The sequence below is a fragment of the Protopterus annectens genome, chromosome 2.part0 (genome assembly GCF_019279795.1).
Source record: "Protopterus annectens isolate FY-2018-M chromosome 2.part0, PAN1.0, whole genome shotgun sequence".
NCBI classification, from domain to species: Eukaryota; Metazoa; Chordata; order Ceratodontiformes; family Protopteridae; genus Protopterus; species Protopterus annectens.
In genome coordinates, this window is record NC_056728.1 from 1250985 (window position 1) to 1273455 (window position 22471).

A 22471-nucleotide genomic window follows, 5' to 3' on the forward strand; every position below is an offset into this window, starting at 1 on the left:
CAGTCAATTAATAATGAGGCAATAACACTGACATAAATATACAAGCATATAGCTGATTGCACAGGAAATAATGCAATAAATATTTTAAATGGATAGATAGTAATGGGTTAAGTGCATCTAAATTAATTTATTCCTAGCACTTACCGGGGAATACTGTAAAGAGAACAAGTGATTTAATACTTATATATCAAATTTCTGTTCACTATCCGCAATTACATTGAGCAGTTCAACAATGGTAACAGTCTCAAGACAGGACCTTTTTATAAGTTACATTTTGAAATGAATGTTGGTTGTTGGACTGATGTCCCTACTTGAGAAGAATGTGGCTATTGTATTGCAAATGTGTGATGGAGGGCAGAAATATGCAGTCATTTCTGAAGTATGTAAACGCTGTATTATAATCGTGCCTTACTTTTCACTGTTGCTGATGACAGTAAAGAAAAGGGAAGGATCATCTGCCTGCAGGACTAGGTTAGCATGGTCTTGGTGAGAGGACATAGTATTATATTGATGGGGATGAAAAGATGCATCAGTTCATAACCATACAGTACATGGGGAGAGACCATTTGTGAGATGGTAGTAGTGTTACCTTAACTGTCTTTTGTTTGTGAGGTAACAAAGATAGTAAGAAAATCTTTCTTTGTCACACAACTTATAGGTAAAGGTATGGCATCCAGGTCCAAGGAAGTTTTAGTACCACTATACTGAGCCTTTATCAGACCCATCATTGAGTGCAATGTCCCCTTTGGCATATACATAACCAGACTCTTGCAACAGTTGGAATGCCCACAAAGGTTCCTCACCAGGAGAATCCAGAGCATGAATAGCCTCTCCTACATGGCTCACCTAAAGACCCTATCTCTGTACTCAGTATCCTACAGGCTGCTGAGAGGTGATCTATGCCTGGCTTATAAGGCATCCTCAGATCCAACCCTGATGGATCTTTTGAATATCGGCAAAAAACACTAGAAACATTAGAATGAAGGATTTGAGCTTCACTTGTGACATAAATAGAGCATTCTGGGGGACAGATATGTGACTCAAAGTATACCCGTGTTATGGAATAGGCTCCCCATCCATATGAAGCAGAGTTCATCATTGACCCTATTCAAACAAAACCTTGACTATTGGATGGGATATCACAAATTTTCCCCGGTATGGCTCCCATGTCTTTGACAGACAGAGGCTGTCAAGTAAGTAAAATGCTCTCCAATTAACTTTCCCCCCACAAATTCCTTAGCTACCTCCTTAATAGCGTACCCCTCCTAATGGACACCTAAGGTACCTGGAGACAAACTGGGTTGGGTGCACGGCTAGGCTTGTAAAGGCACTAGTGGTCATTAGCCTAGTAACAACCTACAGACCTCAGTAATTAGAGAATTTTCAACTGATTGTGAGAACAGACCTCATTATAAAAGAAAGTGAAGAGACTACTACAACACATAAATGACTTCAGCAGTTCATGTCTGCATTGTGAAAACCAGAAAGGCATTTTAGTTCAATGACCAGCTGTAAAGACCCATTTGATTAATGAAATAATACTGAAATTGTTTAGAAGGTCAAGGAAATGAATTTGAATACCTTTTTCTAAGATTTTAGAGAGCTGGGAGAGTAATTAAATTAAAAAAATGGTGAAAAAATAGTACTTCCAAGATGGCTGTACACTGGTCAACAGCTTAATGCCGTCTACCCCAGTGTGAAAACAGAAATTGTGAAAAAAAGGGCCACTGATATTGTCAGTTTAGGTAAAATTTAGTTACTGACTACTAAGTACACTGCCAGCAGAGAAGGAATGTGGAGAACCTGAAAGAAAATCAACTAGAAAAAGTGAAGAGAAAACATAGTCGAATCAAGAAAAGAAATTACTGTTAAAAAGTGATATGTAGTAGGACATATAAAATATTGCATTGTAATTATAAATATCAATTAGAGGAGGTTGGAAAGGATTGGGAAGAGAGACTGGAAAAGCAATTTACAAAGAAACAATGGGAGGATGTATGCATGGTTCCCAAGTATGCAACAAATTCCATAAGATTTAGGATTTTTGTCTGGAAGTGTTTGCATAGGTATTTTTATACACCAAGCAGACATCAAAAGAATTTTTCCTTGGTAGACAGCAAATGCTAGAGGTGTGATGAGGAAGAAAGAGATAACTGGGAACAGTTTTTGAGAGTATAATGAGTTGGCAGATTTTAAAACTCCCTACATAGTAGTTTTTCCCACAAATTGAAGGACCAAATGGCTGCAACTAAGGAAATTATTCTTTTGAATTGGGATGCGGGATATGAATTGCCTAGACATAGTTTGGCTTTATTAAGTTTAATTCTATTGGCTGCCAAAAAAGCAGTTACTAGAAATTGGAATTCAAAATCTAAACCAACAGTTTCTAAAGTGCTGAAAATTGAAAAAGAGATAAAAGAACTGTTAGTCAGAGAAGAAGCATAATACATAAAAATAAATGGATGTTGAGGGAGCAGTACATGCAAAATACTGCTTGGATGGAACAATGAGGTTTAAGGGAAAGCAGGAATTGAGCAGTTTATGTAATGCTGAACAAAATAGCAGTTGTTATAAAAAGAAAACATATATAATGTATAATGTTTGTAAATAAAAATGCTAATATAGTTTGTTTTATTTTCTATTTTTTTTTATTTCTCCAAGTCTTTTCGGTTTCTAATATCATGTTGGAAATGGACCCCATTCCTAAGTCAAAGTATGATTAAAGTTCATTGTTTCAATCTTTCATGTTAGCCAGAAGTGCTCTTCGCAACACCCACAATGTGCCCAGTATTGACTTCTTCTGCAATTCATATGGAGTTACATCTATCTAAGTACAATTGTAAATTCTTTTTCATAAGACCCATTGCTCCTACTCCTATTGCAACTGTTTGGGTAGCCTTCTTCCATACTACCCTCATTTCTGCCTGCAAATCCAGGTATTTTATGACTGTGTCTCTCTACGTAAGACACTGTAGTCACTGGATATAGCAATTTCAATGATCACTGCTACCTTTGTCTTTGTTTCATGGACTACTATATTTGGTTTTCTCACATCTATTTTTTGAACTGTTGATAATGTGTGATCCCAGGTGATATAAACTTCATTTTTTATAATGCTTTGTGGCTCATTTTTCCATTGTTTTTCAGCTACTTCAGTCTTACAATGTTCACACAATCCCCAGTGCAACAGTCTTGCCACATTATTATGCCTTTCGGTATACAGTCCTTCTGCCATTTGTATATCACGACCAGCAACATGATGTGTGGCTGTTTCCAATTCAACCTTACAAAACCTACATTTGTCTGTTTCTCCGAGTTGTTCAATGGACTTTGTAAACCAATGTGTACCTAGTGCACTATCTTGGGCTGCCAATATTAACCTTTTTTCTTTTGGTCTAAATTCACCTCTCCTTAACCATTCCAGCATTCGATCCTGATCAACATGAGGTTGTTCCAAGAGTTTTCTACACTTGCAGCTATATTTATGCATTTTCCACATTTCTTACCTTCTCATCTGATCCTTCACCTTATATTCTTTATTTTGTTTTTTGGCACATTCAGTTGCTGCCTGATTTTTATCTACTTCTGGTTTGATTTACATGCCCACTTGACACCAGTATGCATCTGATAAGCTAAGCAGAGAAGTCATTTTAGACTTATTCTCCTCATGTTTTAAAACTTTCACTATATTTGGGTATTGTGAGGTCAGCTGATATGTACACAGTCCTACAATTGCAGATCTATACAAATAATCAATTTTGAGGTGGCCCATACCTCCTTCAGCACAGAGACTATATAATCTTGGTATACACTGATTTTTATAAATTATTTGATAAGCATGAAGCATCCTCCAACTGATCCAACACCTTTTGGGGCCAGTCAGTAACTCCAAAACTGTAAGGACAGGAAGAGCAAACTGGTTTATAGCTTTGGCAGTGCTGTTTTCAGTATTAATTTTAGTTTTCTAAAATATTCCTTACTAAGTTTTATTCACATTTGTTCATGTTTTATTGACCCTTCATCAATTCCCAAATATTTATACACTCTCCCTTGGTCAAGTTCTTTTATATCACATTCCTGTCTCAGGCTGATGTTTTCTCGGTGCTTTAGCTTTCCTGCTTTAAAGGTTGCTTTTGCACATTTATCAAGACCAAATGACATTCTTATATCATCTGAAAAATATTTGACCACTTGCAGCTGTGCTTTCATTTCCTCATCTGATGAACTATACGGTTTTAACTCATCCACAAAAAGATGTATGGGAGCCAAATTGTAGCCATGGCCTAATCTGTTATAGACAGCTTAATAGGTTAAGGACAAAACAAAAGAGCAGTGGTGACAAAGAGTCATCCTGGAATATCCCCCTTTACATTTTTATCTCTGGAATAATAATCTGTCCTTTATCATGGCTTAACTGCAAAGTGGTTTGCAACTGTTTCATGGTCGCTGTAATCTAATCAACCAGTGTACGGTATATCTTATACATTTTAAGCACTTTTTTATTTATGAATGTGGGATTCTGTCAAATGCTTTTTTTGTAGTCTGTCCATGCCTTATTTAGATTCTTCCCCTTTTTAAAGTTCTCCATTATGACTTTATTTAACAATAAATGATCCTTTGTTCCGTATGAGTTTCTTTTGTTACCCTTTTGTTTTGTTGCCATGATTGAGTTTTCTTCTAAATGACTATAAACTCTGTTGGCATTAATTCTAGTGTATAGTTTATATGTTGTCAGAAGGCAAGCTATTGGTTTATAGTTTTTAGGATAGCCAGAAGGTTCACTCTTAAGTAGGAGTATTGTTTTTCCTGTTGTTAACCAGGTTGGTGTCTATCCGGGGTGTGCATATAAATAGTTCTTACTCATGGCTAAATCTTCATGTAAAGACATTAATACTTTTAGCCAGAAGTTAGGTACTGCACCTGAGCCTGTTAGGAGCTTTTCTTATTTTTTTTTTCAATTTCCCTGGCTGTTACTTCATCCCTTTTCATATCCTGTACATTTGAAATTCTTATTCTTTCTTTTACCTTTTCTATCCATTCAGTATCTTTGTTAGTTCCACTGGATCTTCATAGGTATTTCTTCAAAATGTGTTTATTTCTTCTTTTTTTTGGTGGTGTTTCATTTTCTTTTGCCTTGTTTCCCAATTCTCTATAAAACTCTTTGGGTCATCAATAAATAGCTTATTTTGCACTTTTCCTTTATATTGCATATCTTTACGTTTTTCTACCTGTGCTGATATTTTTACTTTATTATTTGTGATAGTGCATGATAGATCCTGATCTGTTCTGATAATGCACATTGCTTTATCAAGTGTATCTTTCTGAGTATTTTAGTTGATCTGTTCCCTCTTCCATACTATTCTAACAATGACACTTCTTACTGTAATTGCTTTATAGTTTTCTGTATTCGATACTTCTTTGATGGCATTTGATTTTCCCCTTCCTTTCCCTTATGCCCTGTGTCTTTGAGGTAAGACTTTATCTGTTATTAATTTAGCTGCACAGTAATATAGCCTATTTACTTCTGTTATATTGCATGAATTTCTTTGAACAGTCCTAATTACTGTGTTCATTTTTTTTTATCAAACTTCTACCTTTTGGGGTTTTACTGACTTTCTGTAGTCTATTTCTTTCATTGATCTTAATGGGTCTGTCCATCTCTATTAAATCAAGCAACTCTTCTCTTAGATTTTTTTTTCTAAACCGAGGGCACATTCTTTGTTCTCTATTCCTGCGGGGATTCTACAGAAAGATCCAGAGCATCTTTCTTTGCCACATTCTCTTCAATTTCATCCTGTGCCATCTGTTGCTCTTTCGTATGGGAACTCACTGACCTATCACTCTCCAACATTGCCTGCGTCAGAGTTGCCATAATTTCCTGTTCCTTCCTTTGCCATGCAACTCAAACTGAACTTTTGTACTAGTTTCCTGTGGAAGGCTCCAAAGTATCTTCATATGGCAATTGATCAGATATTTCCCACTGGTTTCTCCTTAATGTGGAGATCCATTGATCTATCCTGCTGTGGTGTCATCAGATTTAGAATTTCTACACCAACTCCTTCACTTCGCAGGTAATCCATAATCTCAGCTTCTGTTTCTTTAACTTCTCCTTTATTAATCCTCTTTTCTACTTTTAATCTTTGCTTTCTTATTTTTTGTGGTGTAAAAGTTTCCATATCCAGATGCCTTTGCCTGTATATCTCTTCAAATATCTTTGATGCTGCTATTTTTGTATTGATTAGTTTTGCTTTCTCATTTGCATACATTTTGCACAATATTAAATCTCTTTTTCTTTCCCATGTCCATATTTCTTCTTCAGATGTCTCCTGCTCCCATTTTTCCTTACTTGGGGGACTCATTATTCCATCAGGATGTGATATAACCTGAGTTAGACTTTCTACATTAAATCCTTCACTTCACAGGTATTCCATAACTTCAGCTTCTATTTTTTTAACATCTTTACTAATCTTCTGTTCTACAGTCTGTCTTTGTGGTCTTATTTTTTTTATTGTGAAATTTTCCATATTGGGATGCCTTTGCCTGTATTTCTCTTCAAATATCTTTGAGGCTGCTTTTTTTGTATTGATTAATTTGTCTTTCTCATTTTCATAAATATTGCATCATATCAGATCTTTCTTTCTTTCCCATTCCATATTTCTTTCTTATACCTTTCAGAAGTTTCTAGATTTTGTAATTTATATTTTCACACTTCCTCTGTCACTTCTTTTTCCAAACAGCCCAAGGTTTCATGGAAATGGGGTATATTGGGAGTGTGTTTGTTTTTTGATTTTTTTTTTGAGGGATTTCAATAAAACAAAAGTTTTCTAAGATGTGAAATAGGCCCAAATGGATATGATAAGAAACAACTGTATAAAAGGTCAACCTGCCAAATATTAGTGTGTGCATGTAATACAAAAGTTAGAACCAGATACTTAACAAAAAACCTTACAAATAAAAGGTAGGAATAATAACTTTTCAACACAATGACCCTTTCGATATTATCTTTAAATGTTAGTGGTATCACAGATATATACAAAAAAAGAAAGAGCAGTGGATTATATTAAAAAAATGTAATGTGCAAATAGCTGTGTTACAGGAGACACATTTGGAAAGAAATGAACATGTGAATTTGATAAAGAAAGGTTTCAGCAGAATACCTTAGACAGTGGAAAAGAGGGATACTTATATTAATTGCAAGAGGAGCTCCAATAGTGATAGAAGAGGATAAAAAAGATAACAATGACATATTTGTAATGCTAAGGGGCTACTGACTAGAGAGGAGGATTACACTGGCATGCATTTACATTCTAGCTAAAACTGCTATAATGGAGCTTAAGAATATTCTGGGAAAAAATAATCAGTTTTCAGCAGAGAATATTAATTATAGGTGGGAACTGGAATTTGATCTGCAGCAGGGAAGATGTGTCTGTGGGGCCCAAAAGGGAAAATATAACAAAGAAGGGTAGAGTTTTAAGAAATGCATAAAAATATTTGGCATGGAAGATGAGAATTCATAGAGTTTGAAGTGAATTTACATATTATTCCCCAAGACACAAAAACTGGGCTAGGCTAGACAGAACTTACATTTCAAAAGAACATGTGCATTTAATTGAAAGTTTTGATATGCATCCAATAACTGTTTCCAATCATGCACCAATAATAACTAAAATGAAAATGCAGGGTAATAAAATAAAAATGACACTGGTGCTTTCCCACCCATCTGTTAAAAAGAGAGTAATTTAAGGAATGGGTAGTGGAAATTATTCAGGAGTTATTAGAGAAGTCAGAGTTTTCTTCAGAAAATATAGCCAGGAAGTGGGATAAAATTAAAGTGTAGTTTAAAAATAGGGTGGTAATAAAAGAAAGGGAGATATGATTAAGAAGCAACAAGAATTATTTAGAATGGCTGCCAAATGTTACTGTATTGCAGAATAGGGGGAATATCACAGAACAAGAAGAGGAGCAATTGTAAAGTTCTAAGAATAAAATAAAGGATTATGTTGATAATATACATGAGTTTAGAAAGATTGCTGTTAAGCAACTGATTTTTGACAGTAATGCCAGGGCACAAAGACTTTTCGCACAATGACTCAGGCAATAGAAAGTAGGACAGGGTTGTCACCAAGCTAAGGGAACCTGTAACAAGGAAGATAAGAGATCCTGTAAAGGTACTAGAAATATTTCAGAAATGTTATGAAAGCCTGTATCAAGCAGAGAAATATGGAGTTCAAGAAAATGTACAAATGGAAATGTTATTGGAAGAGTTAAATATGCCACGGTTAGAGGTTGATGAAGCTCAATTACTAATAGGATAAGAGGACATGAAATAAAAATGGTGATGCATAATCAATTAACAGGAAAGTCATCAGGAATAGATGTACTCCTGTGGAAGTTTAGAAGCTGGGAGGGAAAAACTGATAAAGATCTGGAAGGTTTTGTTTAACAGTATTTTAAGAGGAGGAGAAGCACCAACATCCTGGAAGAAATTGGTGGTGGCTGTAATACCTAAAGAGGGTAAAGACTCCTCAGATCCAGCTTTATACAGCCCCATTTCAGTCCTAAACCATGACTATAAAGTGTTTATGTATATATAATGCTAAAATAATGGCATAGTTGATGCCAGAACTGATAGACATGGATCAATGTGGTTTGTGGGAGGGGAGGCAAACATTTGACAACAATAACAGAACACTGATGATCCAGACGGAAGCTGAATGTAAGAAAATACCACTGTTGTTGGTGGGCCTTGATGCAGAGAAAGCATTTGATAGAGTAAGCTGGGAGTTTATGAGCAGGGCAATGGAAGTATTTGCGTTCCCTGATAATATTATAAGGTTGATTAGGAGGTTATATGAGGGATTGGAGGCAATGATTAAAATGTGTGGGTTCCTCTCTGATAATTTCTGTTTGAGCAGAGGAACCAGGCAGAGGTGTCCTCTTTCCACTTTATTTGCACTACATTTAGAAACATTGGCAATAAAATAGACTCAGTAATTCAAGGATATAATTAGCATGGTAGTCAAGAGAAGCTGGCTGTATTTGCAGAGAATATTATTTTGTACCTGATAAAAGCAGAAAAGGACATTTCAGTGTTGTGGAACATTCTGAGGCAGTTTCAGATCTTTTTGGGATACAAACTTAATGAAGCTAAAACAAAGGCAGTAGCTGTAAATTATGTACCCACACACAAATTGGTTCAGCAATATCCATATTTATGGGGACATGATAAAATGAAGTACTTAGGAGTATGGATTAAAAAGGGATTCTGGTGTGGCAGCTAAGGATATGTAGGAAGAGAGTAAACAAAAGATAATGCAAAAACTGAGAAATTGAAAGCTCTGTTTTATGGCTATGGATAGCAAGATATAAGCAGTGAAAATGTTTTTAGTCCCCTTGGTTTTATACATAGGTCAGCCATATTTTTATCATCCAGAAAAGAAGTTGTGGATAGCAATTACTAATTGAAGCATTTTGTCTGGAAGGGGAAGACAGCAAGAGTTAAGTGGATAAGCTGATTCTCCCAATAAAACAAGGTGGTTTGGGATTACCTGATTTGAAGGGGTCTTTCAGAGGTATACAATTAAAGCTCCTGTACACAGCACAAGTAGAAAGCTATACTTAAAAGTAGAACAGGATGATGAAACATGAGGAAAGCTCAAGAAATAAGGAAAAACTGGGATTTTGGATGCAGACCCTTAAGGAATATAGCAATAACTATGTAAAATATTATATTCATAAAGTAGCAGAAAGTATTCTAAAAACTAAGCCAACATGGGACTGGAGAAAGGAGATCCTGCCGATAGGGATGACTGCAATTAGGGGTACGGAGAATAGGCAAGAGGGGGCTGGAAATTACCAGAGAAAACTTGCAAAGGAACCAAGATATTCGAGAAAATAATTAGAGACTGAAGTGTAATAGAATGGGAAGAGGCCAATAATTTATTTGAACTGAACTGTAGGCTAGAGCGTGTCTTCCCTGTCAAAGATTGCTATCAGAGTATAGGCAGAGAGAAAGGAATAGGGGGATCCTAAATGAAAGACCAGCACCGATAGAATTTTTAGTAGAATCTAGAACAGAAGCTTCTGTTAAAAAAACGGATAATTAGTATGGCATGTAAAATATTGAATGATAACTATAGGAATCAATCAGAAGAGGTTAGAAAGTATTGTTAAGAAAGACTGGATAAGCAGTTCACCAAAAAAAAAAAAAAAAAAAAAAAAAAAAGCAATGGGCAGAATATATTTATGCAACTAAGTCTAGAATTAGGATCTTTGCTTGGAAGTGTTTGCATAGGTATTTTTATATCCCAAGGAGTCTCCAAAGAATTTTTCCTAAATTAGATGGCAAATGTTGGAGGTGTTATGAGGAAAAAAGAAATAACTGGGTTCACATGTTTGGGGACTGTAATCACATGGTGGCAGACTTTAAAATTACCCTAAAGAGTACTTTGTCACAAATATTAGGTGAGCAAATGGGTATAACTAAGGAAATGTTTTTTTTGAGCTGGGATACAGGATCTGAATTGCCTCGACTTAGTAGTATCTGAATTGCCTTGACTTTAAGGCCTTGTTAAGTGTAATTCTGTTGGCTGCCAAAAAAGCAATTATTAGAAAATGGAAATCAAAGTCTAAACTAACCGTATTTGACACACTGAATATTGTAACAGAGATAAAATAATTGGAAATGGAATCTTTAGAAAAGGGTAGGTGTAAACTACATAGAAAAATGGAAATTGTGGGAACAATACATGCAGGATAATGTTTTAAAGGACAAGTAAGGTTTCAGGGTAGGCAGGAGCTGAGCAGTTTATGCAATGCTGGATTGATGATAATTGTATAAAAGAATGTATGTGATATATAATGTTTGTAACTGTGAACCTGTTAATATGGTTTGTTTTCTTTTATATAAATGTATGTTTCCCTATGTCTTAAGTGATAATTTAGTGTTAAAAAAGAAAAATATTTTGAAGAGCCAAGAGAAGATTAGTCAGAAAGAAATAAGAAAAACTCCTAAGATATGGACACTATAAGCATAGACAAAGGGTGTCAGTCTCTCTTTTTTTATTTTTCTGAGCTGCATTTTCCTGGAGACTGCTGATCACCAGAAAGCTTAATAACTGCTTTATAGGCGACAACTTAGAATCTGTGCTTATATTCTGATCCTGGTGAGAGTAGGAGCAGAGTGCATTGATTCCTGACTCTTTCTGGTTTGAGTCCCTGTAACTAGCACTTGCTCTAAAACCTGCTGGAAAGCACTAGGAAGCCTTAAACTGATACAAGCACTCAACTCTAACTTGTTAATAAGGAGAAATTAATCATAGGCACTAAACAGCCTATAATTGCAAAGTACCTTGCCAAGGTAAGGGAAAACAGCTCTTGTACTTTACAAAAAAAAAAAAAGCACCTAACCGGGCATGTCCAAGGGTCAGCTCTCGCTGATTTCTCCTGTCCACCTGGTAAATCTGGGCATACTGGGGTAATGCAGCAATTGCCTCATGTACACAGACAACCCTGTCCTCCTACCACCCAACACTACAACCTGTGAGAGATGCACTTACATAGCCAAACTGGAAGCAAAGCTCTCTCCAGCCAAGATTGTGCTAGACAATCAAAAGGAGAAGGTGAACACCTGCACTACACCTCAAGTAACACATAGCCCTTCAAAACCCTCACCACCAACACCCACTCATAGCAACACTAAACCTACATATGCGGAGGCCCTTAACATTAACCTGCCCAAGCATCAAGGACCTCTGAAGCTGAAACGCAAACAAACACCAATCACAACCAAAGTATCACATAGCCCACATTACCAGTGTGCCACCCAACAACAGCCCCTAAGGCAAGACAACGTACCCAACACTTTAGTCATAAGTGACTCTATAGTCAGGCACACTGATGTCCTACTGACCAGGCTGAACAAGGAGAAAATTACAGTTAGCTGCCTGTCGGGTGCCGGGATCCGCCACATAACGCATGCACTCAAGTCACTCCACAACAAGTACAAATACAACTCTGTCATTGTCCATGTTGGAGTGAATGACTTGAGACGTACCTCCCTGGACTACATGAAAAGAGACATGGAAGAGCTCTCGGATCATGTGGCCCAGGCAGGTATGACCCTAGCCCTGAGTAACATCCTGCCTTTGCCCAGAATGATACAACAGTATAAGGACAAAATGATTGACTTCAACAATTGGCTAAGCTTCTGGTGTCAGTCAAAAGGAATCCAATATACGTCTGCCTGGGACGACATGATTGACAAACCACAGTGCTTTGCCAGAGATGGTCTGCACCTGTTGCCCCTGGGATTCAGGTTACTGGCTAAGGCTCTTACCACTCCTATAGTGCTTTTTTAGACAAGCCTCAAAGGACAAAACCACCACCGTAACAGTTACAAGTATGCAAAATCTGAAGGTAATGCTACTCAATGCTGGAAGTCTAAACCTCAAAATGCACTCTCTCAAGGCACTCCTAAAAATGGAGAACATCGATATCTGTGTAGTAACTGAGACATGGTTCAAGGCTCCAGAGAGCACCTGTGCAATACCAGGGTACAACTCTTACCACACTTTTCGGCCACCAAGCCAGGACCGAAACACTAAAGTTGGAGGAGTGTCCATATTCACCAAGGATATTCCCACCTCCAGGCTAGTTGCCCAACACAATGCATCCGAAATTCTCCAGGTACAACTAACACTAGGTAAGACTGCAATCCAAATTGTAGCTTGCTACAGATCCCCCACCATACCCCAAGATTCTCACTATACCTTGCTAAACATACTGGAAAATATTAAGATACAACCAAACACCCTAATACTGGGTGATTTCAACTTACCCTGCCATTAACTGGGAAAACTACTTGCATACCAACACCTTTGCCCAACAGTTCTTGGAATTAATAAATTCCAATGCCCTGGATCAACTAATCCATAGTCCCACTAGGGGCTCCAGTATCCTGGACCAGGTCATTACCAACATGGGAAATCGATGCTCCACACAAGTGGTCACCCCCTTGTTGGTTAAGTCTGAACATGAGCTAATCATCTTTGACATCCACATCCCACCACCACCCCCCAGTAATGAAACATCCGTAAAAAACTTCCCCAAGACCAACTTCATGCTACTCAAGTCAGAAGTGACAAACTTCATGACACCCATGCAGATGGGAACTGAAAGTTCGACTGCCGAATCCTACACTAAAGCACTGTATTGTGCCATCTCAAATAGAACCAAGACGCTCTCCTCCAAAAAAAGGAAGCCAGTCTGGTGGTCCCCTGTCATAAACAAACTATACAATAGAAGGAAGAAACTGTTGGAGAAAAGAGGAAAATCCCAGGATGCAAAAAACTCCCTTACCGCGTTTATATCATGTTATCAAAAGATGAAAATAGTGAATGCCATTTCCTCAAACCTAAAATATCTAAACCACATAATATCGAACATTCAGAAGAGCGAATTTTTTCCTTGGGAAAAAATTTGCTATTCCGAAACACATACACACAGCACAAGCACACCTAAAAACATCAATACACACACATACACTTATAATCCTACAACTAACTCTACACTAAACTATACGTACACTATCTATCCGCTTACCTTAACCCAAACCCTAACCCTAAGGTCCATCACTATCGCACACTCACCTAACCCGTGTCCTAACCCTAACTCACTTAACCCACCCCTAACACTAATTCACCTAACCCGCGCCCTAACCCTAACTCACCTAACCCGTGCCCTAACCCTAACTCACCTAATCCGCACCCTAATCCTAACAACCACACAGTTGCACACTTACCTGAATCTGACCCGTAAATTTCCACCACAGCGCTGAAAATAGCGAAGCCACAGAACCGGCCAACCGAATTCTTTCCCTAGGAAAGAATTTGGTGTTCTGCAGCTTTGCTATTTTTAGCGTTCACTCAGAACGGGTTGATATTAGGACATTCAAAGTTTTAAAACTTTGATGTTCTGATATAGACCCCCCCCCCTTACCAGCCTCAGTAAGAAGCTGAGATCCCTCATAAAATCCTCCAAAGCTAGTTACAAAAATAAAATTGCCAAAGATAGCTACAAGGCATTCTATAACTATGTCAAGAATCTAAATGGCAATGCTCAGATCTGCTCTGAGCTACAACAGAATGGCATTAAATATACTGATTCCCAAGGACATTGCCAATATCCTGGCAGATCGATTCACTGCCAAATTCACCCTCCTCTCACCCCCTAAAGGGCCCATCTCAATACAGAAAGATTGCCAAATTTCGGTAATCTCGGACACACAGGTAAAAACCGCGCTCTCCAAAGCTAAGAATACAGCATCCATGGGACCAGATGACATCCCGGGCTGTGTACTACAGGAACTACAAAATGAACTGGCACCTCACCTAAGTGTCATGTTTAATCATAGCCTAACCTCAGGCTTTGTGCCCACTGAGTGACGCACAGTTACAGTCATCCAACTTCACAAGGGAGGATCCACCTTGGCTCCTGGGAACTACTGTCCCATTAGTCTGACGAACCTGATCTGCAAGGCCATGGAACGTATTATCATGGAACCTATAAACAAAGACATTGGCAACCTTCAAACACTGGACCCCACCCAGTTTGGTTTCATGAAGGGCCGATTGTGTCTCCTGAACTTCTTCGAATCAGCCTCCAGAGCCATGGACAAGGATAAGGCAGTCCACAAGGCCTATCTGGACTTCGCCAAGGCCTTTAGCACCATCCCCCACTCTGGAATCATAGATAAAATTTCTAAGCTGGGCATAAATCCCTACGTCACTTGATGGGTTAACAACTGGCTTACTGACAGAACCCACACTGCAAAAGTAGCTGACTCCAAATCCAGCTCCAGACAAGTGACAAGTGGAGTACCTCAGGGTTCAGTCCTGGGACCGCTCTTGTTTGGCATCTACTTCTCTGAAGTGCAGGCCAAAACTGAGGGACTCTGGCTAACAAAGTTTGCAGATGACTGCAAACTGGGGAGCCATTATTGAATCCCCAAATGATGTGGATATTCTACAAAAGGGCCTTACAGAAACAGATGCTTGGTGCCAGAGCCATGGGCTCAAGCTCAATGCCAAGAAGTGTATAGTTATCCCCTTTGGGAAAAAACATGTACCCATGAATTACCACATAGGTGGCAGTACACTAAACACCAAAAGTGTGATAAGAGACTTAGGAACACAGGTGGACAGTGGTCTCACCTTCGATAACCACATCGTCACAACAGTCAGGAAATCCTTCTATGTAGCACACCTCGTCACTAAGGGCTTTTCATCCAAAAAAAGGAGGCCATTGTCCCACTGTACTCATCCCTCATTACACCCATCATAGAGTACAATGCCCCGTTTGGTATGTACCTCACAAGACATCTGCAACAACTGGAAAGGCCACAGAAATACCTCACTAAAAGAATCACAGGCCTAATGCAGATGCCCTATGCTGACTGTCATAAAAAAACCTCCAGCTATACTCTGTCGCATATCGCCTACTCAGAGGTGATCTCTGCTTAACATACAAGGCCATGTCAAACCCCGGTGCTGTTGGACATGCTACACTTAAAGAAATTAGTAGAAGTCAGAATTCAATAGTTTTGCATAACCATAAGACACAAATATCACAAGAACGCCAACTTTAATACATGAAGCTTTCGGGTGTTCTACCCTTCATCAGCATATACATAAATACTTTAACAACATTTATATAGAGGTCTAATTAATGTCACATGTTTATACCAGCCACTAAAAACACATAATAAAACTTCCATGTTATTATTTTGTTTAAAATATATTAAACATTATATTCTACATTAAAAACACATCAATATCCATATAGACCCTAAAACTAATGTAAAAAAATATAATATGTACAAAAATCATAAATTATCATACTGTCGTTTCACTAACACAGGTTTTATGCTAATGGCATTGTTAAGGCCAGGGGGTACATCAGCTTGCAGTCTTATTATCCAATGTAACTCCCTGATTTCTAAAGCATTATTTATGTCACCACCCCTTAGACCCAAATCTACTATATCAATACATCTAAACTTAAATTTATGTGTTGTTTTTTCTTTAATGTGTCTATATAGGGCATTAGTTTCAATTTTTCTATTAATTTCTGATATGTGTTCAATCATACGATCTTTGAGTCTTCTGGTTGTTTTGCCTACATAGAATTTTTCACAACTATCACAAGTAGCAAGATATACCAGTTGACATGTATTGCAAGTAGCCCTACATTTAAAGATATAGTTGATGTTACTTGTTGGGTGTCTAAAGGGTTCATTTGATTGTATTATGTCTTCACAACAGCTACAATTATAACATTTATACGTCCCTAATTTAACTTGTGATACATGAGATTGTTTACAAAAGTCCTTATAACACAAAATATTTTTTAATGATTGTTGATTTCTATAAGCAAAGCTGGGTTTAGATCCCACTATTTGCTCTATTTCAGGCATCGCCATTAGTATTGGCCAATTTTTTTCTATAATTGTACAGATTATATGACTATATCCATTATATGTAGTTACATACCTAACCTTATCATTTCTTAATCTTTTACGCATTTCTAATTGAGGTGGTCTCCCATCAATTATAGAGTTAAATATTGGTCCATATTCATGCTCTCTACCTTTATTTACTTCATCAATGCATTTCTCTATCATAACATCCGAATATCCTCCATTCTTAAACTCCTGTTTCATTTCTTGTATTTCTTTTCTATATAAATCATTCTCTGTTGTTAACCTGCTTACTCTTATTAATTGAGATTTCACTATACCCCTATATATATGTGTTGGGTGCATACTATTTCTCTTCAGATATCGCATCACTTGTACTTCTTTTTATGTATCTTAGTCTCAAGTTTTTGTTCTTTCATATAAATCTGTACATCTAGGTATGTTATATTATTACTAGAATGATTCATCTTGAATTTAAAGAATGGTGTAGTACTATTCAAATAAATTAAATAACTATTCAGTTCATATTCAGTCCCTTCCCAAATAAAAACAGTCATCAACAAATCTTGTATAGCATTTTACATACTTATTTAAATCATTCAAATCATTCAATACATAGTTCTTTTCCCAAAAATATAGGACCACATTCGCAAAGGTATTAGCCACTGATGTACCCATGGCCACCCCTGTAAGTTGTTTATATGGTACACCATCAAATATAAATATATTTTTAGTTAATACTAGATCAAGAAGTGAGCATAAATTTTCAATCTCATTAGGTTGAACCACTGAGTACATCAGAAGTAACGTCCTTACAGCTTCCACACCATAATCTATTGGTATTACTGTAAATAACGACTCCACGTCTAATGTTACAAATATATTATTCTCCTTTGCATTAATGTACCATTCACTCAATTTATACAAAAAATGTGTGGTATCCTTTATAACAGTAGTACAGTGCGGCAATAATTTAGATAACTCTTTTTGTAGATACTTTGAGATAGATTCTGTCACCCACCCTTTTCCTGAGACAATAGGTCTCAGTGGAGGGTGAGAGAGTGACTTATGTATCTTTGGTATACCGTATATTTGTGGTATCCTGGGACATGGGATTGAAAAATAGTTAAAAAGCTCTAGTGTAATTTGTTCATTTAACTGCATGTCATATATCTGCATATTTACCTGCATTATTTGATTTTTAACATCTGTAAAAGAAATTCTTTGAAATGTTTTTTCATCAGAAAGAAATGCATTAAATTCATTCATATAATATGTACGTTCCATTATAACAGTTGCCCCACCCTTATCAGCCTGCTTAATAATAATCTCATCATTATTTTTCATAGAAATCAATGCTTTATATTCATTATATGTCAAGTTATATTTCCTTTCATTCCTATAAGTGCACATCGCCCTTAATTCTACTTCCACTATATTCATGAAAGCTATTAGTACTGGTGATAATTGTGGAACAAATGTACTTAATTTTTTATAACAGTTGTTATTATTGTTAGAATTAGGGAACAAAAGCTTTAACATTAAACTTCTAACGAACAGCTTCAAGTCTATTAACATATTAGCCAGATTGTCCGTACTAAATGGAATAAACTTTAATCCATTGTTCAGCAAATTATAATAATCATCAAGAAAATTTATCCTTGTTAGATTCACAGTACCTTTGACTAAAATAGAGTCTATAGCAGTCATCTTCGCGGTGTTTTGTTCATCTTTCTCGGGCTGTCGTTCTTCCTCTTCGCTCCCTGCAGTGATTGCTGTGTTGTTCTTTGCATTGGGCTTCTTTCTGCCCTTCCTTTGTATAGTGGAATTTTCTCCGGACAGCTCAAACGGAATGGTAAAAAAGACGAAATATCCGTTTGTTTCTTCTTATGTGCTTCCAGTTGTTGAGATATCGTATTTGTGGAATTTCTTACTATCGGGTCTTTACCAGATACCGCCATTACTGTTTCCCCTGTTCCTCGCAAGTCTGCATGACGTTCAGGCGTCGATTGCACGTCTTGCTGTAGCTCTTTCTGCTGATTGGTCAGTTGTTCATTAGATGTAGAGGGAGTTTCAAATGTATCCAGTCTATCCAGCAATTGAGTTTTTTTCATGCTGTTGCCTTCCGATTCACGAAGTGAATTACTATATGTATTGGGCGTTTGAATTCTGTTTTCGGCCAAGAAAAAATGTGGCCATTTTTATAATCATCAATGTCCCGTAATAATTTACGCTTTTTTTGTGCCTCAAGTTTGTTATCAAGCAAGCGTATTTTTTCCAGTAATATTTGATAATTATCATTCTCAATGTCCCCTTTTAAGATTTCAAGGATTTTTGTCTCAATTGCTATTATTTCATCCAATAGTGAGAGCTCAACACCCTCAAAAAATTCATTCATTAAGCGCATGTAGTTAGCGCTTAATTCTAAATTTAATTGTTGCCATTTTGTTAGTAAATCCTCATACGTATTGCCATAAGACGGCATTTTAAGCACCCGGAGTCCCCGAGGTGCTATGCCCAGTTCAAGATAAGCCGTGAAGCTGAATTTCTGCCATTGTAATTGTTTGTATGTAGTTACCTTCTTCTCAAAAACATTTAACAGCTTATGCAATTCATTTAGTTCACTAGCCGAAGTCAAACTAGTAGATTTTACCGGTTGCTTTTGAAGCTGTAGCAATGGATTATTTGATTTAGTCAGTAACCGTTTAATGGTAGATGCCATTTCGTTTTCAGTAGATGTTCACTTTTTAAATTACCACCAAGTAGCGAGGTTAAACAGTTCAGTATAAATAGTGCAGCACAAACGAAGCTGGTATAAACACCTCCTACGGGCGTCAACTGCAATAAAGTATTCTTCTCACAGGATATTAGTAGAAGTCAGAATTCAATAGTTTTGCATAACCATAAGACACAAATATCACAAGAACGCCAACTTTAATACATGAAGCTTTCGGGTGTTCTACCCTTCATCAGCATATACATAAATACTTTAACAACATTTATATAGAGGTCTAATTAATGTCACATGTTTATACCAGCCACTAAAAACACATAATAAAACTTCCATGTTATTATTTTGTTTAAAATATATTAAACATTATATTCTACATTAAAAACACATCAATATCCATATAGACCCTAAAACTAATGTAAAAAAATATAATATGTACAAAAATCATAAATTATCATACTGTCGTTTCACTAACACAGGTTTTATGCTAATGGCATTGTTAAGGCCAGGGGGTACATCAGCTTGCAGTCTTATTATCCAATGTAACTCCCTGATTTCTAAAGCATTATTTATGTCACCACCCCTTAGACCCAAATCTACTATATCAATACATCTAAACTTAAATTTATGTGTTGTTTTTTCTTTAATGTGTCTATATAGGGCATTAGTTTCAATTTTTCTATTAATTTCTGATCTATGTTCAATCATACGATCTTTGAGTCTTCTGGTTGTTTTGCCTACATAGAATTTTTCACAACTATCACAAGTAGCAGGATATACCAGTTGACATGTATTGCAAGTAGCCCTACATTTAAAGATATAGTTGATGTTACTTGTTGGGTGTCTAAAGGGTTCATTTGATTGTATTATGTCTTCACAACAGCTACAATTATAACATTTATACGTCCCTAATTTAACTTGTGATACATGAGATTGTTTACAAAAGTCCTTATAACACAAAATATTTTTTAATGATTGTTGATTTCTATAAGCAAAGCTGGGTTTAGATCCCACTATTTGCTCTATTTCAGGCATCGCCATTAGTATTGGCCAATTTTTTTCTATAATTGTACAGATTATATGACTATATCCATTATATGTAGTTACATACCTAACCTTATCATTTCTTAATCTTTTTCTTTTACAGATGTTAAAAATCAAATAATGCAGGTAAATATGCAGATATATGACATGCAGTTAAATGAACAAATTACACTAGAGCTTTTTAACTATTTTTCAATCCCATGTCCCAGGATACCACAAATATACGGTATACCAAAGATACATAAGTCACTCTCTCACCCTCCACTGAGACCTATTGTCTCAGGAAAAGGGTGGGTGACAGAATCTATCTCAAAGTATCTACAAAAAGAGTTATCTAAATTATTGCCGCACTGTACTACTGTTATAAAGGATACCACACATTTTTTGTATAAATTGAGTGAATGGTACATTAATGCAAAGGAGAATAATATATTTGTAACATTAGACGTGGAGTCGTTATTTACAGTAATACCAATAGATTATGGTGTGGAAGCTGTAAGGACGTTACTTCTGATGTACTCAGTGGTTCAACCTAATGAGATTGAAAATTTATGCTCACTTCTTGATCTAGTATTAACTAAAAATATATTTATATTTGATGGTGTACCATATAAACAACTTACAGGGGTGGCCATGGGTACATCAGTGGCTAATACCTTTGCGAATGTGGTCCTATATTTTTGGGAAAAGAACTATGTATTGAATGATTTGAATGATTTAAATAAGTATGTAAAATGCTATACAAGATTTGTTGATGACTGTTTTTTTATTTGGGAAGGGACTGAATATGAACTGAATAGTTATTTAATTTATTTGAATAGTACTACACCATTCTTTAAATTCAAGATGAATCATTCTAGTAATAATATAACATACCTAGATGTACAGATTTATATGAAAGAACAAAAACTTGAGACTAAGATACATAAAAAAGAAGTACAAGTGATGCGATATCTGAAGAGAAATAGTATGCACCCAACACATATATATAGGGGTATAGTGAAATCTCAATTAATAAGAGTAAGCAGGTTAACAACAGAGAATGATTTATATAGAAAAGAAATACAAGAAATGAAACAGGAGTTTAAGAATGGAGGATATTCGGATGTTATGATAGAGAAATGCATTGATGAAGTAAATAAAGGTAGAGAGCATGAATATGGACCAATATTTAACTCTATAATTGATGGGAGACCACCTCAATTAGAAGTACGTAAAAGATTAAGAAATGATAAGGTTAGGTATGTAACTACATATAATGGATATAGTCATATAATCTGTACAATTATAGAAAAAAATTGGCCAATACTAATGGCGATGCCTGAAATAGAGCAAATAGTGGGATCTAAACCCAGCTTTGCTTATAGAAATCAACAATCATTAAAAAATATTTTGTGTTATAAGGACTTTTGTAAACAATCTCATGTATCACAAGTTAAATTAGGGACGTATAAATGTTATAATTGTAGCTGTTGTGAAGACATAATACAATCAAATGAACCCTTTAGACACCCAACAAGTAACATCAACTATATCTTTAAATGTAGGGCTACTTGCAATACATGTCAACTGGTATATCTTGCTACTTGTGATAGTTGTGAAAAATTCTATGTAGGCAAAACAACCAGAAGACTCAAAGATCGTATGATTGAACATAGATCAGAAATTAATAGAAAAATTGAAACTAATGCCCTATATAGACACATTAAAGAAAAAACAACACATAAATTTAAGTTTAGATGTATTGATATAGTAGATTTGGGTCTAAGGGGTGGTGACATAAATAATGCTTTAGAAATCAGGGAGTTACATTGGATAATAAGACTGCAAGCTGATGTACCCCCTGGCCTTAACAATGCCATTAGCATAAAACCTGTGTTAGTGAAACGACAGTATGATAATTTATGATTTTTGTACATATTATATTTTTTTACATTAGTTTTAGGGTCTATATGGATATTGATGTGTTTTTAATGTAGAATATAATGTTTAATATATTTTAAACAAAATAATAACATGGAAGTTTTATTATGTGTTTTTAGTGGCTGGTATAAACATGTGACATTAATTAGACCTCTATATAAATGTTGTTAAAGTATTTATGTATATGCTGATGAAGGGTAGAACACCCGAAAGCTTCATGTATTAAAGTTGGCGTTCTTGTGATATTTGTGTCTTATGGTTATGCAACACTTAAAGAAATCCCAATCCCTCAGAGC

At 36.2% G+C, this 22471-nt stretch overlaps 1 protein-coding gene across 3 annotated transcripts in view; it reads left to right on the forward strand.

Moving 5' to 3' along the window:
- The window catches only part of LOC122792911 (caspase-8-like), a 722590-nt gene that overhangs the window by 265563 nt on the left and 434556 nt on the right, over positions 1-22471 (forward strand). The window lies entirely within an intron of this gene.